The sequence below is a fragment of the Piliocolobus tephrosceles genome, chromosome 11, assembly GCF_002776525.5.
Source record: "Piliocolobus tephrosceles isolate RC106 chromosome 11, ASM277652v3, whole genome shotgun sequence".
NCBI classification, from domain to species: domain Eukaryota; kingdom Metazoa; phylum Chordata; class Mammalia; order Primates; family Cercopithecidae; genus Piliocolobus; species Piliocolobus tephrosceles.
Genome location: NC_045444.1, coordinates 106,446,593 through 106,462,555, shown reverse-complemented (window position 1 = coordinate 106,462,555; position 15,963 = coordinate 106,446,593).

Here is a 15,963-nt window from a genome sequence, read left to right as displayed (position 1 = left end):
TGGGGGTCTGGGAATGTTTCTCCCATGGGTAAGGGGAGATTACTAGTCTATATGAGAATTTCTGAAGATGGGAAAGAAAGCATCTTGGCAGAGGACCACTTTTGTTAATTTTCACAAAGGTGCTAAATGGGCTAGTAGCATTCATATGTATAGAATATTCCCTTTCTTTCTATGTGTCTTGGGCTTTGTATTAATTAGCTATGACTGCAATGATGCTAAGTAACAAACAACTGCAAAATATTCAGTGATTAATGGAAGAGCTGCTGTTGTAGGTCACTGAATTTTAAAAGAGAGAGAGAGAGAAAGAAAGAGAGAGAGAGAAAGAAAGACAGAGAGGGAGGGTGGGAGGGACAGAGGAAGGAAGGAAGGAAGGAAGGAAGGAAGAGGGAGGGAGGGAGGGAAGGAAGGAAGGATTTATTTATTTTTCATAGGTCTGCAAGTTTGCTGTGCTCTGCTGGACTCAGCTCGATTTGGACTCACTCACTAGCAAGGTTTAGTTCTGCTCCATGGCCACTCATTCTGAGATCCAGGCAACATGAGCTGCAGCTACCTGGAGCATGCTCATCTCACGGTAGACAGCAGGGGCTCAAGAAGTTAAGCCAAACCACATAAGCACAGCTAAAACCTTTGTTCATGTCACGTTCTCTTACCTTCCACTCACCAAAACAAGTCTCATGGCCAAGTACATCAGAGAGGTAGTAGGCAAGTATATGACTCCCACGGAGGTAGAGGAGGGAGAGTTAATCCGGCCACAGATCTACTCTATTGTACTCTATGGTAGTAGGAAGATATGTTGTAGCAAAAGCCCAAATCTGTTACAGCCCAAGGAATATTAGAAACTATCTCCATATTGAGAGAAGCCATTTCCTATATGCCACTGCTTTTTGCACACCGGGTCTTATACACTGTTTTAAAAGAGATCAGTCTGCGTATTTTTCACCTTTTTATATATTACTGTGATAGCTGATGAGTCAGCAGTCAGCTTATGAAGGACCACACAGTAAATGTTTTTGGCTCTGTAAGCTATGTGGTCTCTGTTGCAGCCACTCAACTCTGCCATTGTTGTGCAAAAGCAGCCATAAGCAACACTTAAACAAGCGGACATAACTGTGTTCTAATAATACTTTATTTGTGAAAACAGATGGTGGGCCTGATTTGGTCCATGAGTCATAGCTTACCAGTCTTATAATAGATTAAACTATAAAGGATATATGTATCTCTTGCTTTCATCACCTATTGCTTCATAAAATACATACACCACAAGTCCTAGTGGCTTAAAGCAATTATTTTATTATCTCATGATTCTGTGCATTGACTGGGCTCAGCTGGGTGACTTTTCTGCTCTATGTGATGTTTTCTGCATCTGAAGGAACGTAGAGTATCAACAGGGCTTAAACATTCAAGAAGGCTCATTCACCTGTCTGGCGCTTTGGCAGGGGTGAGTGATAGGTTGGACTCAGCAGGAACACAAACAGCTAAGTCCCAGCTGCTGTGCCTCACTTCTCAGTTATGACATAGCCACCTATAATTCCCCAGGGTGAAAGGGGGGAAACTACCTAGCCTCTTTAAAGCTTAGGCCCAGAACTGTCCTTTCTGCCTATTTCAGGAAAACTCACAAGCCATGTTTTTCCTCTGCTCTCACACCATCACAACAACAATCAACCTAGAAGACTTCTGTGAACAGATGGGTGGGGGTTTCTCCCTACCACCAAGCAAGCCACTAGTTCTGCAGCACAGTCCAGCTGGGTGTCTTCCAATTCAGTTCCAATATTATCCACCTGGAAAGAGTGTCATAGGCTGAGGGCTCAGGCCCCAAGATGCCCTCCCCATAAGACACTAGTCACAAGTCCAGGCCTCTGGAACTTCTGACCAGCCTGCTTCAAGTTGAGGTTCCCAAAACCTCCTCTTTTATTCAATTAATTTGCTGGAATGGCTCACAGAACTCAGAGAGGCACTTACCTATGTTTACTCATTTATTATAAAGGATATTATAAATATTACAGATAAAGAGATGTGTAGGGTGGCATATGAGGGAAAGGGTGCTGAGCTTCCATGTTCTCCATGGGTGTGCCACCCTCCAGGAACCGCCAGGTGTTCAGCTATCCAGAAGCTCCCCAAACCCTGTCCTCTGGGGTTTCTATGGAAGCTTCATGATGTCAGCATTCCTTCCCACACAGTATGAGGCAGTGTGGGACCCTCTCTGGAATGAAGGTCTCTGGACTCACAATCAGAAAGGTGAGGGAAGATTAGATTCTGTTTCCTGAGGCCTCCGCCTGATGCCTAACACACCCAATGTTACAACAAAAGACTGTAACAAGGGCTGTGGGAGTTACGAACCAGGAACTGTAGATGAAAATCAAAATAATAATTTTATATATTAAACAATAACACCACACTGCCACATCCTACTGCTAAAGCACCTCATCTTTCATCTGTCATCAGTGACCCATCTCGTCTGTGCTCTACATTGGCCTGTGTCAACTTTCTTACTTCTAGACCTTCAAATGTGGTGAAATTCTTTTTAATGCTATACCTTCACACTGCAGAGCAGTTTTCTTATCCTATGACAAAACAGCCAAACACCCTACTCCAAGGACTTCCCTGCCCAGAAAACCGGGGGGGGGGGGGGGGGGGGGGCCTTAGTCTAGGCACAGGTGATCTTAATTAAGGTAATTTAGCATAAAAGGCAGGGGTTGTCTATGCCTTGAGACACTCTGGGCATCCCCTAAATGAACTGATTGTAAGTGGGCCTCCTCTACCCAACATTGGGCTCCACGTGCCATGGAGAAGCCCACAGAGCAGAGCTTGGAAGTAGCAGGGGGTGCCAGGGGTAAGCAAATCCCTGAGGCCTGGGCACAATTTTAAATCCAATTCTGTTCTGATCAATATAATACCCACAAGGGACAACCGAAGGAACCCTTTGCTCTTAAACCTGAAAACTCCTTGAAAATCATCATTATAGATTTTATAATGGAGCTATCACCCTTCTAAGGCCACATGCAATTCTGATCACGCACTAACCAAAATGATAAACTTCAACACTGGGCTTCTGCCTGCTTCCATTACTCCAGCCATTCTTGAGGTATCTCAGTCATCATCATCTGCCTCTGCCCAAGACCTACCCTAAGTCATACCAGCAAATGTTCATGTTGACTTTTGCCTCAAGCCACACCATCTATGCACATTCACTTTCTTGATCACTACTTCCTTCTATCCTGACCTGTCTGCACCTGTGATCTTTATCCTAGTCTCTACCCCAAGACTCAGCCTCTAGCTCAAGATGGGAAGCTGGAGAAGGCAATAAAAGAAACACGAGATTATCACAAATACTTTTTCCAGCTCCACACCTAGAATCATGCAAAGGAGATGACCCAGAAGAAAAGTCAATCATCAGGCTTTAAGTGTGAATGTCCCAGAATATTCCACTATACTTCCACTGAGTGAAATGGGGGCTGCCCACTCCATCCCATATTGCATGGAAGGCCTGAGGGATGGTGAGTCCGTACAGACCCCTTCTAGATCATGTACCTTTAGTCCAGCCACTGTGCACCTGCACTGTATTCCATGCATTGCGTACCTGCCAGACCATAAATCTGAGCTGTCAACACCCCAACAGAGCTCACAGCAGGCATCCTGGAACTGATTCCCCCTAATCCCTTTCTGATCTGCTGTTTGTCTGGCAACCGACTCTTGGTTCTATCTCCCATTTACAGTCCTGCTGGCTTGACAGATGAGTGTATTCTCCTGATCTCTCAACTCCCTGTCAAAGGCACTGGCTTGGTCTTACTCACCAGTTCTCATGTTTTTTATATTCAGAATAAACCCACACACACACTCAAAGTGCCTGTGAGGACCCCACTGAACTCCAGTCACATCTACTGGGGCCTCTATGGGGTCGGGGTAGGGATTGACAGAAGTCAAGTCTTTTTAGCCTGAGGACATGGTCCAAATCAGGGACTCATGGAAGACTGTTGAATAACTGAGTGATACATAAGGACCTTGACCTCATAAGTAATTGTCCTTCCAATCAGAGAAAACTGGCCCACAATGAGCTATTTCTGAATGAGTTTGCATAAAGTGCTGGTGAAAAGTGATACCCAGAGGAAGACTAGCCAGACTGAACTACTTAAGGAAACAAAGCATCTTTGAGAAATAAAATTAATTAACTGCTTCCAAAGGGAGCAGAAAATAGGAGGCTGGGAGGGGCCAGGAAATTTTATATAAATTTCCAAAGGACTAGGGACTTGAAAGTAAACTAAGGGAATTTCAAGCTCTAAATTAAAAATGCCTTCCAACATCATGGCTTAGCAGTATGTGATAGGCACTCAAAATTGGGATTTGGTTATGTACAAAGCAAAGCTCTGACCAAGGAAAACAATAAAGTAAATGCACAAATCGAGAGGATTTGGGCTTTTTAAAAATTACTGCACAATATTCTCTGAGGGTGATTTCAGACTAGACCTTGACAGGGTGAGATTGTGAATATAAAAGTGAGCTTTTGTCGATCAGAAGGCACTTCTGCAGAAATAAGTTTCTAGAGAATAACCAAAGGGGATTTCAAAGATCTAGTTTACATTCTTTGTGTCTTCAGGCCCATTTCCCTAGGATTTAAGAAACCATAAGGATTTTGAGATCGTGAAACAGTCATATGAAACACTGCTTAGTATGAGTCTTACAGCATATGGTGCCCCAGTCAGGGACATTGCATTTCTGTCTGTACTTTGACCAAATTCCTTTGCCCACCAGCCTCCATTCCTCCAATCTTTGCAAAGTTTGCCAGCTTGCTAGTGAAGAGGAAATAGTAGTTATATCCCATCTGTCCTCCATGACTCTCAGGAGCAAATCAGAAAGGGGTGGGGACCTGCTGATAGATGACAGGGTTCCAGAGCCAAGACACACCCACCCTGGGAAGGAAACATTCCATAAGGTCACATAAAAAAAATTCTGTAAGGTCACATAAACTCCAGGAAAGGGGCTATTTTGCCAATATCTGCACTAAAAGAAGATTCTATTAAAATTAATAACTTTTCTTTATCAGGCACTGTGTGAGGAACTTTATATACATAATCTTAACGTTGCCATTTGATCATAAAGATAATTCGACCTCACAATTTGACTCCAGCAGTATGTTGATCCTGCTATGTCCAAGAATTTAGCAGTCAACACACCAGAACAGCTGTCATCTCCTTGATATGAGAGGTGTGTGTATGTGTGTGTGCACGTGCATGGACATTTTCCCTGTGTTTCTCTTCCTCTTTGTACCTGTGTGTGATGTGTTTCTTTCCCTATCTCCCTCACTCTTTGTGTGGCTGCCCCTGTAAATCTCCCACTTTCCCTGAGTCTAGTCTATGCCTTTGTTTATGTATTTTCCTCTCTGTCTTTGTGTACGTGTGTTTGTGAATGTATTCCTTTATGTTTCTCTGCTTCCTTATCCAGGCAAGGACAACAACATGAGAGGCAGTGGGTCTCTTCCTGTCTTCCTTCTTGTGCTGAAAGTCAACAGAGAAGAGAATCAGTCCTCAGGATCTCACTGAGACTTTCTTAGAATATCCACCACTACCCCTTCATTTGCTCCCTGTTTCTGCAGGCTCCCTTCTCCCAGCAAACAACCAACTCGGTTCCACACTCGTGTGCATGCATATGCATTCATACATACAGGGTTGCATTTATTCCTGACTTTCTATCCTTCATGTGATAAATAATTGTTAACACTTATTAAAAGCTACTATGATCTGAAAGTTTGTGTCCCCCCAAAATTCTTATGTTGAAATGTAATTCTCAACACAATAGTACGAAGAGATGTGGCCTTTAGCAAGTGATTTAGGTGAATGGGATTCATGATTAGGCACTGAGAAGCCCAAGGGAGCTTGTTTGCCCCTTGGGCCACCAAAAGACACAGCTAGAAGGCACCATCTATGAGAAAAAGGCCCTCACATGATGTCAAATCTACCTGCTCTTTGACTGTAGTCTTCCAAGACCCAGAACTGTTAGTAATAAACTTCTGTTGTTTATAAATTATCAATTTTTTTATGTTTCAACAATCAGAACGGGCTAAGACAAAAGCTAACTACATGCCAAGCACTCTTTGAAACACCTAATATTTACCCATTACAACTTTTTATAAGGGTACTATTATTATCTCTACACTCCAGATGAGGAAACTGAGGCATGGACAATTTAAGTAACTTGCCAAAATTCATACAATAGCAGGAGAAAAGCTGACATTCAAACTCCACAGTCTATGCCATAAACCACTACACCATATTGCCTGTACCTTATAGTCAATGATTAGCAGATATTAGTAGGGAAAGCGATATACCCTCTTTATTCTCTAACGAGCTCCCAGAACTCCATATGTAACAAGCTTCTCTCAGGATCACACAGTTTTAGTATGCTGATCAGCACAGAAAATTTGGGGTCATTATGAAGGGGGACTAACTTCTTTGAATACTGGAGAAAAAATCACATTTCCCCTGACTTTGTATTTAGAGAATAATCAAGAAAATGTTCCCCTTGCTCTCTTACTGAATATAATTGATCTTTATCAAACCAGAAAAGAATGTACCTCCAGCTGGAAGTTTCTCACAAAGCCTGTCGAGATGAAAGGTACAGTAATAGATACACAGAGCAGTTGCTTTTTATCTGTGATGAGCTGGTTTAATATAATTCTTTCATAAAAGTGAAAAATAAGACATTGTGTTTATGTGGAGCATACATTTGTCTGCACCACACAAAAAGAGGAGTGTGACCATCTACTGGGACAGCCTAAATCCTTGACTGTTTGCATTTGGTCTGGCCCAGGTGCTCCATTAATAGTGGAAAACCTGCTTTTTCAGCATGTGAAGTGGCCAATTTAGGCTCAAAGTCACTGCATTTGTTACCTGTCCTAAACAGGAGCCCAAACCATACTTTTTGCTCAGCTAAAGAAAGAGAACATTAAAAATTTAGTAAACAGGACAATTGATGGTACCTGGCTTTGTGTCAAGCAAAAGCCAGTCTCTGCAGTGAAAAGTCCCGACCTTGAAAAGCTGGTTAAAATGGATGGTGCGTGGGCTGCTGGCTGGAGAGCCAGCGGGAAGTAGGTCAGTGAAGCTATAGGCTGGCTTCTGTCACTCCCAGCCTGAGCTTGTGCAACTCAAAGGGGAAAAAAAATGTTCTCAGAAGAGGAGACTGTGTGTGGTTCTGGGCAGCGTGTAGTATTGACAAAACCATCACCACCGAATGAAATCATCGAGGAGAAGCTGTCAGCCCCTGCCACATCCAGGAGCTATTTCTGCTCCTTTAATTAATTAAGGGTTGTCTTGTTTTAGTTTTTATTTGAACCACAGAAACAAACTTTGTTGTCCACTTTCTCTAGGCTCCACCACGCTGCCACCTCTTACAGGCTGTCCACCAAGCATTTAATGGCCCTGGCTGGGCTGATAGACAGGAGGGACTAATGAGGAAGCCCAAATTGCAAAGGGACTTTGGACAGAGGGCAGAAGCTCTCTGTGATGGAAGTCAAGCCCTGGACCATCCTTTCACCCACCCACCCTCCTCACTCTCCAAGGAGCTGTAATGCCTTGCTCAAGAGCAAAGCTTCTGGAACCTCCTGGGCTCACTTAGCTGTGTGATTTTGGGTCCATTCCTAACTTTCTGTGTCTCCATTTCCTCACCTGTGAGATGGGAGTAAAGAATGTACCCTCATAGGGTCACTGTGTGGAACATTCATGAGCGCCCCAGGAGGAAGCAGATGGTGCATTCAAAGTGGGATAACCCAAGGAGGGTTTCATAAAAGAACTATTGACAAAGGAGTGTGTAGAGTGCAGAAAAAGCACAAGGGAGGGTGCAGCACCCTGAGGCTAGTAAAGTGGGTGCCATTATCAGTCCCGAAGGGGCACCTGGAAAAGTGTGGGTATCCACATCCAAAGAAAGTAGGAGCTCCGTGATGCAAGCTATGACCTTCAATGCAGGCACGCAGCCAGCTGGTAGCAACCTGACAGCAAGGGAGGCTTATGAATAAATGCATCAACCACATTCTTCTCCTTCCCTTGGGGTCTCCATACATCCCTTCAGCTGAAACCAAAAGAACCCAACAGACAAGGCAGCCCCTTAATGCATTCCATATGGGGCACCCAGCAGCAAATGGATCTGCAGGGGCAAACGGGAGATGCTGAGCACCAAGAATTCGATGAGGCAAGGTAGTAGATTGCTTAGTGCAGTGCCTGGAACATGCTTTCAGTGCATACTAACAGCTTCATATGTCTTACTAGGCAGGGATGTCACACAGATGAGGCACCCTAGGGAAGGAAAACTGTGGGCCGGGAAAAGACCACTCAGCCTCACCCTTTCCTGGTTCTGAAGTTTCTGCCTCTGCAGAAGGATCTAGAACCTCAGGGTCGTTGCCCTGACATGGACACTGGGATCTTAGGCAAGTCCCTTCCCCACTCTGGCCTTTGTTTTCTTGTCTGTTATATTAAGATGTTAGGGGATAAGATGAGTTTAGGTATTTTCCAGTCTAATGTGCTGTGATTCAAGCACATTGTGTGTTTATACCCACAATTTAAGCAATTTATAACCAGTCAATCCTAATTGTATTTGTTTTGGGACACAAGATGAATTGCAGGACTTGAGCAACACAAGGGGAACCGTAGGTGTTCTGCACGTAAGGTTGAGATGCCTGATGCAGTCACTGCCCCTTCCCCATCCTGTTCCAGGGACTCTCCCAGGTTCCTCCCAGCCTCACAGTTTCACACTCACTTCCTAAGAGGAAGCAAAATCCTAAAGTGAAGCAAAGTTGCTTGGCCTGAGCCCCTCCAACATTCCTTGACCCCCTCCCCTGTTGAGCTCACCTACTCTCAGCATCCACCCAACCAGTATTTTTTTTAATTGCCAAAAGATACCTTTAGTAACACTTTACACATAGCTAGTATGTATAATATAGGGAAGAGTTAAGATGCCTGGTTCTAGCTAAATTAGAGTCAGACCCACTGGGCTAGCACCGTAGCCAATACTGCTGCTAAAGGCCCTCAGTGGAAGCCAAGGGCTTCATGTTCCTCACGACATTCTCGGTCCCTCTGGAGAGTCTCCCCTCCCCTCCTGTGTGTTCCAAACTAGAGGACCTCAACTAGTCAATTGCTGTCTACAAGGAGATTTTGCAGCCTACACAATAGTAATGGAATCTTACCATTGTAGAGTGCTCAGCTGATTATACAGCCCTTTCACACACATTATTCCATCCCCAGAACAACGCTGTACTTCCCCAACTTCACACCAAAGTAAGCAGCACAGTCAAGCCCGGAACTCATTTTTTTTTTTAACTCCAAGTTCACTATTACCACACCAACAGCTAACCAGAGACCGCAAGCTAAAGACCAGCATATTTTGTTGTGGTGTCCTAAATGATTTTTAAAATTATTATTTGCATTAGTGCCACCATCTTCTTTTCTTAACACTATCTGAAATCCTTCCCTCTCGTGCATTGTCTGCCTCCTCTCCTAAGCTCCCCAACATGAAGGGCTGTCTGTCTCACACACGATATTATCTCCCAATGCCTAACCCAATGTCTGACACTCAAAATGCATGCAGTAAGTGCTTATCCACTGAATGAAACACAGAATCCCACACTCCTGTTCTTTTAGGTCATTTACCCTCACTAGGTTGCAAGGCTTCCAAAACTAAAAATAACCACGTTTGACTCAGCAGCGGGTAAATGTCCAGATTACTTTTAGTTTCTGGGTTAAGGAGGAAAACTGGGCCAGACCCAGACAGAACAAACTACCTGGTGGTGCATCCTTGCTCGGGGAGTGCTAAAGACCCTTGTGTAACAAATATTGGTGAAGGCCGATTCTACTTTTCTTTTTCCCAGGAGTCCCAACCTAAACATCCTACAGTTTCTAGAAGTGTATGATTCTCTCCCACAAGACCATGAGCTATTTGGGAAGAAGAATTCTGCCTGGCTGCTGTTTTTTTTTTTCCCCCTAGAAATGAGAAGTGGATCAGGCAAGGCCCTGCATAACAGTTTGATGAATGCTTGAGATTGGCCAGCAACGCAAGCCTCAGCACGAGAGTGTGGAATCGTAGAACGTTAGAACCGGAAAGGATTTCAGCAACATCTCAAACTTCTCTGTACAATGCATTAGCCAGTAGCTACGTGTGGCAATTTAAGAGTAAATCAAAATTAACTGAAATTAAATGAAGTTGAAAGTTTTCAGACATACTAGCCAATTTTCTAGGACTCAAAAGTCACTGTCTAGAGGCTACCGCATGGGAAGGCACAGATATGAGATGAGAACATTTCCATCATGGCAGAAAGTCCCTTTGGACAGCACTGAAAGGATCTCATTTATAATGAGAGAATTGAGTCTCAGAGAAGGAAAGTAATTTCCCCCGAGTCATGCAGTGAGTGAAAAACGAAAGCATGAGCTCTGGCTTAGGTTCTTACCTAAGTCTCCTGGTTACCACTCAGCATTTTTTAACCATTACACTGGATTCACAAACCGTGAGGGCCTTGCCTAGAAGAGCGGCCGCATGACCTCTTCTTTCAAGGCAGCATAACTCTGGATAGCTATTAAGAAATCCTAGATGCACATGGCAGAGAACAAATGCTAGACCCAGCAAGTAAATGACAGGAAACTGTAGCTTCCCACAGAAAGCTGAAGCACCAGAGATCCGAAGCAGGCTACAATGTGGGCTGTCTTTTTTTTTTTTTTTTTTTTTCTTTTAAGCTTCTCAAAATTGTTTTCATTTCCATTTTGGAGGTTAATACCCAAGATGGACACTCTTTTTGAAGAGTCTCTTTTGATTTTAATTTCTTAAAGTCTTCATTTTAATTCCCCTTTCTGTTTATATTATACCCATCCCACAAGTTTTCTTTCTTTCCAGGTAACTGGATCCTCGAAAATGCGCAGAATCCATTTATGCCCACTGCTTTTAATTAAACATCAACTCGTTCTTTCAACTGGGTCTTTTAGGATTTTACATTGTCTTTCCTAAATGTATGTGTCTTTTTCTGAAATTACATCCAATCAAGTTCTCAAAAATATATTTCTTAATCTTTAAATAGCTGGGAGTGAGTTTTGGCAACAGCTCAAGAAAACCTACAAAAGGGAAGAAGTCGGCTCTAGCCCTCTCTCCTGCATAGGAGCGGGGCTCATAATCCAAGTCAGGGTCTACACACATAGACCTCAGGGCATTTAACACCCAACTGAGGCCTGTAAACCCCAGGGTACAGATTCCACATCTGAAAGAAGACTACACTTCTTTTCACAGAAACAGTAACAGTCTCTACCTGTTTTTATTAAAGTCACACCGTGAGAAGCAAGATCCAAGGAAACAAGCATTTGCTCTTGATGGCCCAGACTTCCAGCAGGAACATTTGCCACAAGCAGACACACCAACAAATGATGACAAGCCAGGTCCCCAGAGTCACCATGTTCAACAGCGGGCCTGGAGGCTGCTGGGGGGACCTGAGAAGTGTGGGGAGAGGTACTCAAGCTCCCAAGGTTCTCGAGCTCCCAAATCAAATCATCCAATTAGGCTATAGACGTCTTCAGAATCTGCAGAGGAGGCCCTCCTGATGGACAAATGTAGTAGGGGGAGAGAGTATTTAGGAAAATTCCACTGATGAGTCATATTTTTTTCTGGTATGTCTCCTAGGGTTTCTGAAGATTTCATTATCCTCATAAGTGAAATTCTTAAAATTACTGAAAGAGGTACTTATTGAAACCTATAGCTCTCCATCCCTTGGCAGGCTTTGATTTGAAACATTCAAAACACATCCAACAGCCTCTTCTTCCCTGAAGACAGGGGCTTTAATGTTTAAAAAAAAAAAAAAAAAGAAGAAGAAAGAAAAGAAAAAAGCAGGTCTCTTTACACCAGCCAGTTCCCTCCTCTTAAAGAAAAATGTTACCTAAAAATTAAGATACTGAAGCCAAAATAGAGTAGCAACCTTTAAAATATATGGCCTGCTCTTTGTTCCTAATGAACAAAGAAACACAATTCCCATAACCTGGAGCCATGTGTGCACACAATTTCAGAGCCAGGACTGCAGTTGTAATCTAGGCCAACCTCTTTATACTGCAAATGAGGAAACTGAGGCCCATAGAGCTTCAAGAATTTTAACAGCAAGCAGGTGCTGAGCCAATACTTGGGCCAGGTGTCCAGAGTCCAAATCTTTTTGAACAAAAGAAAAAGAAATCATTCTATTACATAGAGTAAGGAGAGAGGCATTTAAAGGTGGAGAATTAGCACAAACTCCTTACCCTCCCCAGCACAGCCATGGATCTATACAATCAAGTGTCAGTTTCAGACAAAAATATAAATTAATTAAAGCAGCAGCACAAAGGAAGGTAGTGGGGAGAGCATTCATGCTTTATATTCCATGACTGATGGAAATAAAAGTCTCTGCCTACCTCAGAGGCAGTGAAAATGCAGTCATGCTGGTAAAAGGACTCTGGAACCACACAGTGTTGGGAAAAATGGAAGTGACTGCAATTCTAGTGGACATTGTATGAGTGTCAGGAGCCAGCAGCCTCCTCCAGAAGCTGCCTGTACCCTATGTAATGTGGCATCTACAGGCAGCATCCCTGCCCTCTCTCCCTTGTCCATCCACTAGGAACAACTACCATGCAGGTGGTTCAGGTAAGAACCATGAGGAGACCAAGCATTTTCTTCTTTCCTCGCGCTTCTTCTCCAGAGTAGGGAGGGATTAACGACCAAGATGCCAGCCCCGCATCTTTCCCACTGGCCTTATCTTTTTGAATTGCCTTATTAGTTGTGGAGAGTGTTTTGCTCTTTCTGTGTGTCCCATTGTGTGTGCACCTTTGCGTCCCACATTCACATTGAGGCTCCTCGTGGGAGGACTGCCCTCAGGACCCTGGAGCACTTTCCACACACAGCCAGCTAGGAGTTCCTGGGAATTTGCTTCTCTCCAGGTGGCCCTTGACCAGTGGTGTGGAGGTACACGGGCCCAGTTCCCTTCGACAACTCAGAATGTAACTAACACTCCACCATGCCTCTACCCATCAGAATGAAGTCACTTCTGGGACCTTTTGCCTGAGACTGCACTTGCTCACCTGCATCCCCTTCCCTAACCTCGGAGAATTTCCTTAATAAGTGTTTTGCAGCAAATCCTCTCTTCAGCATCTACTTGCAAGAAACCAGGCCTAGAACTTTCATCTCCCTTCTCCCCTTTGCAGCTGGCCTTGTGTTTGGGAGGTGCTGCCTAGCTAGGTCTTCAGAAAACAACTTTTCTCCAGAGGCTTAGACACATACTTGCTTTCTTGTACATTCCTTGGAATGCTTTTCTATCCAGGATTTTTGCTGTGGTCAATTATTAATGTCTGCTGTGGGGTAGGAAGGAGCTGGGAAAGACGTATTAGCCCATATGTGAAGAATTTGCCATCCCTGGCCTAGAGGAAAGGATGCAAGAAGGTCTTTTTATTCTAGCCCTTAAGTCGGCCTCTAGCATGGCCCAAGGAGTCCAGACTTTTCTAAACAATCCACCTCACTAAGATCCCCAGGGTTTATTGTACAACCAGCAATTGTACATTGACCTGAAGTGATCAACTCTGTAGGTGCCTCTAGGAATTTGTGGCAGCTGTGGGCAGTTGATAGAAGATATGATATGAGGAGTTCCTGGGCCTATCTCATCATGAGTACCAAGTGTTGGATTAAGGGGGGTGGAGAGTGGGTAAGGTAGATCCCAGAAAAGCTACTTTGATGCAGGCAAATTCTGATAGTATCACCTCACCTTGAAGTTGGGCAAACCTGAAGTTGAGCATACACTGTACAAGTACCAGAAGTTAGTGCCACTCTTAGAATGTGTTTGAAAATCAAGCCAGTAGGCAAGTAGCAGAGCTGATATTGGGAGATGCTGAAGAACATAGTCCATCAAGCAAGCTGGTGTCAGACGTCTGGAAATAGAGACCAAGTACTGGAAGTCAGAGACGTACATAGAACATGTTACCAGAATGACCCTGAGGCTTTCTCATCCAAGTCCCCTTTTCTTCCTTCTTCAGTTTTATTGAGTTATAACAGACACACTATAAAGTGCATAAACCTTACTTAAGTGAATGAGTGAATTTTTACATATTGATGTAACATTTCCATCAACCCCAGAAGGCTTCTCCTTACCCCTTCCTCTTCTACTCCCTTCACCAGAGGTAACCACAGTTCTGCTTCTATCACCATAAACTAGCTTTGCCTGATCTCAGATGTCACTTGAATGGAATGCTATAGGATAGATTCTTTTGTATCTATTTTCTTTTGCTGCATATTACATCTGTGAGATTCATCTATGTTGTTGCATGTATAAGTAGTATATAAGTAGTTTATTCTTTTGTGTTGTCAGGCACTATTCCACTGTATGATTATATCCAATTTACTTATCCACTTGGGTAGATCCCAATGTCTTACTATCATGAATGAAACTGCTATGTACATTTTTGTACATGTATTTTGATGGACATGTGCGCCCCCTTTCCTTGGTGAAAGCTTTCAGAGTAGAATGACTGGGTCACAGGGGAGACAAATATTTACCTCTAGGTGGTGCTGTCAAGTAATTTTCTAAATTAATTGTACCAATATACACTCCTACTTGACCCACAGCCTGGTCAACTCTTAGCATTACCAGTCTTTTTAACCCACTAGGGCAGTAGAATCTCACTGCGGCTTTAATTCACGTTGCTTATCTAGGGTGCCCAAAAGTTGGCCATCTCTTCCATGGCATCTTAAAATTTCTGCTTTACCTGACACATGGACAGTCACTCTGATCCCATGGGCTACACCTGGCACTTAGAAATATAGTTAGCTCAGGACAGAGACAGATGAATGTGATAAACAGATCTTACTGTAGAACCTTAAAGAAACTGATGGCCACTGGACTCTGACACGTCACTGACTTCAGCAGCCACTCTCTGTCCCAGAGTCTCTCCTGCTGAGGTGAAACTTCCAGATGCTTCTCCAGATCAAACTCCAACAAAGTGTTCATCTCACCCAGCAGAGCTGAGGAAGCCAATCTGCCAAGTGAGCTTGGAGAGGGGAGACTGTGAAGACGGCATGATGCAGAAAACAATGCCCAGAGCATACAGTATGCAGATCTATGTAAATCAAATATAAAAGCCAGAATGCAAGCCTTCAAGTGATAATGCTCTCCAGCTGTCCTAAAGGCTGTCTCCATTCCGGAGAACACCAGGGTGCGCTGGGGAACCAGCAGGCACATAGTTTAGCAAGAAGGGTATGGTTTTCCTCTTTCCTTTAATCTGGGAGCATGAGTTCACTAAGTCCCTAAGGATCCATAAAATATGAAAGTCTGCTTTTTTTTAACTGGTTGTCCATTTGTGTTCAAGTAAATGAGGCACAGCTTCTTCCAGCTGGTCTGCAGCTTGAGTCAGACGGCAAGAGAATGTCACCATCCGAAGCACCTGCTGCAGGCCTAGGAAGGGGTGTGATGGCTCTCCTGAGAATCCGGGATGGTGACCCAAGTATTTAACTCAGAATCAGTAGCCTGACTTGTGTCCCCAAGTGCCACTTATGACCTTGGGCAAGTAACCTTCTCTCTGTGAGCCTCATTTTTCCCATCTGTAGCATGAGCAGATTAGACTAGGATCAACTCTGTAAGGTCTCCAGATTTCTCTGAGCCTGTGATTCCAGGTAAGGCCCCTTCAATCTAAATGCTGATCAGAGTGAGTCACTCTGCCAAAGCACGAATGAATCCATTCCCACGTAGAGCAATTAGAGCTGCGCGAGTTCCTGCCACACGTCCAAGATGATAGAAAGCCCAACCCAGATTCTGTGCTGTATCATTGAGCATTAAGACACAACAAAGGCTCTGTTGCGGCATAATAATGCACGCCTGGCTGATTTATGAAGCATCCACCTTAGAAGTGCATTCTTCAGTAACGCCTTGTAGTTTAGGCAGCACTCCATGAAAAACACAGGTAGTGCAGGCAGTTGTGCTCAGATCCGGTTACCATCCACAAC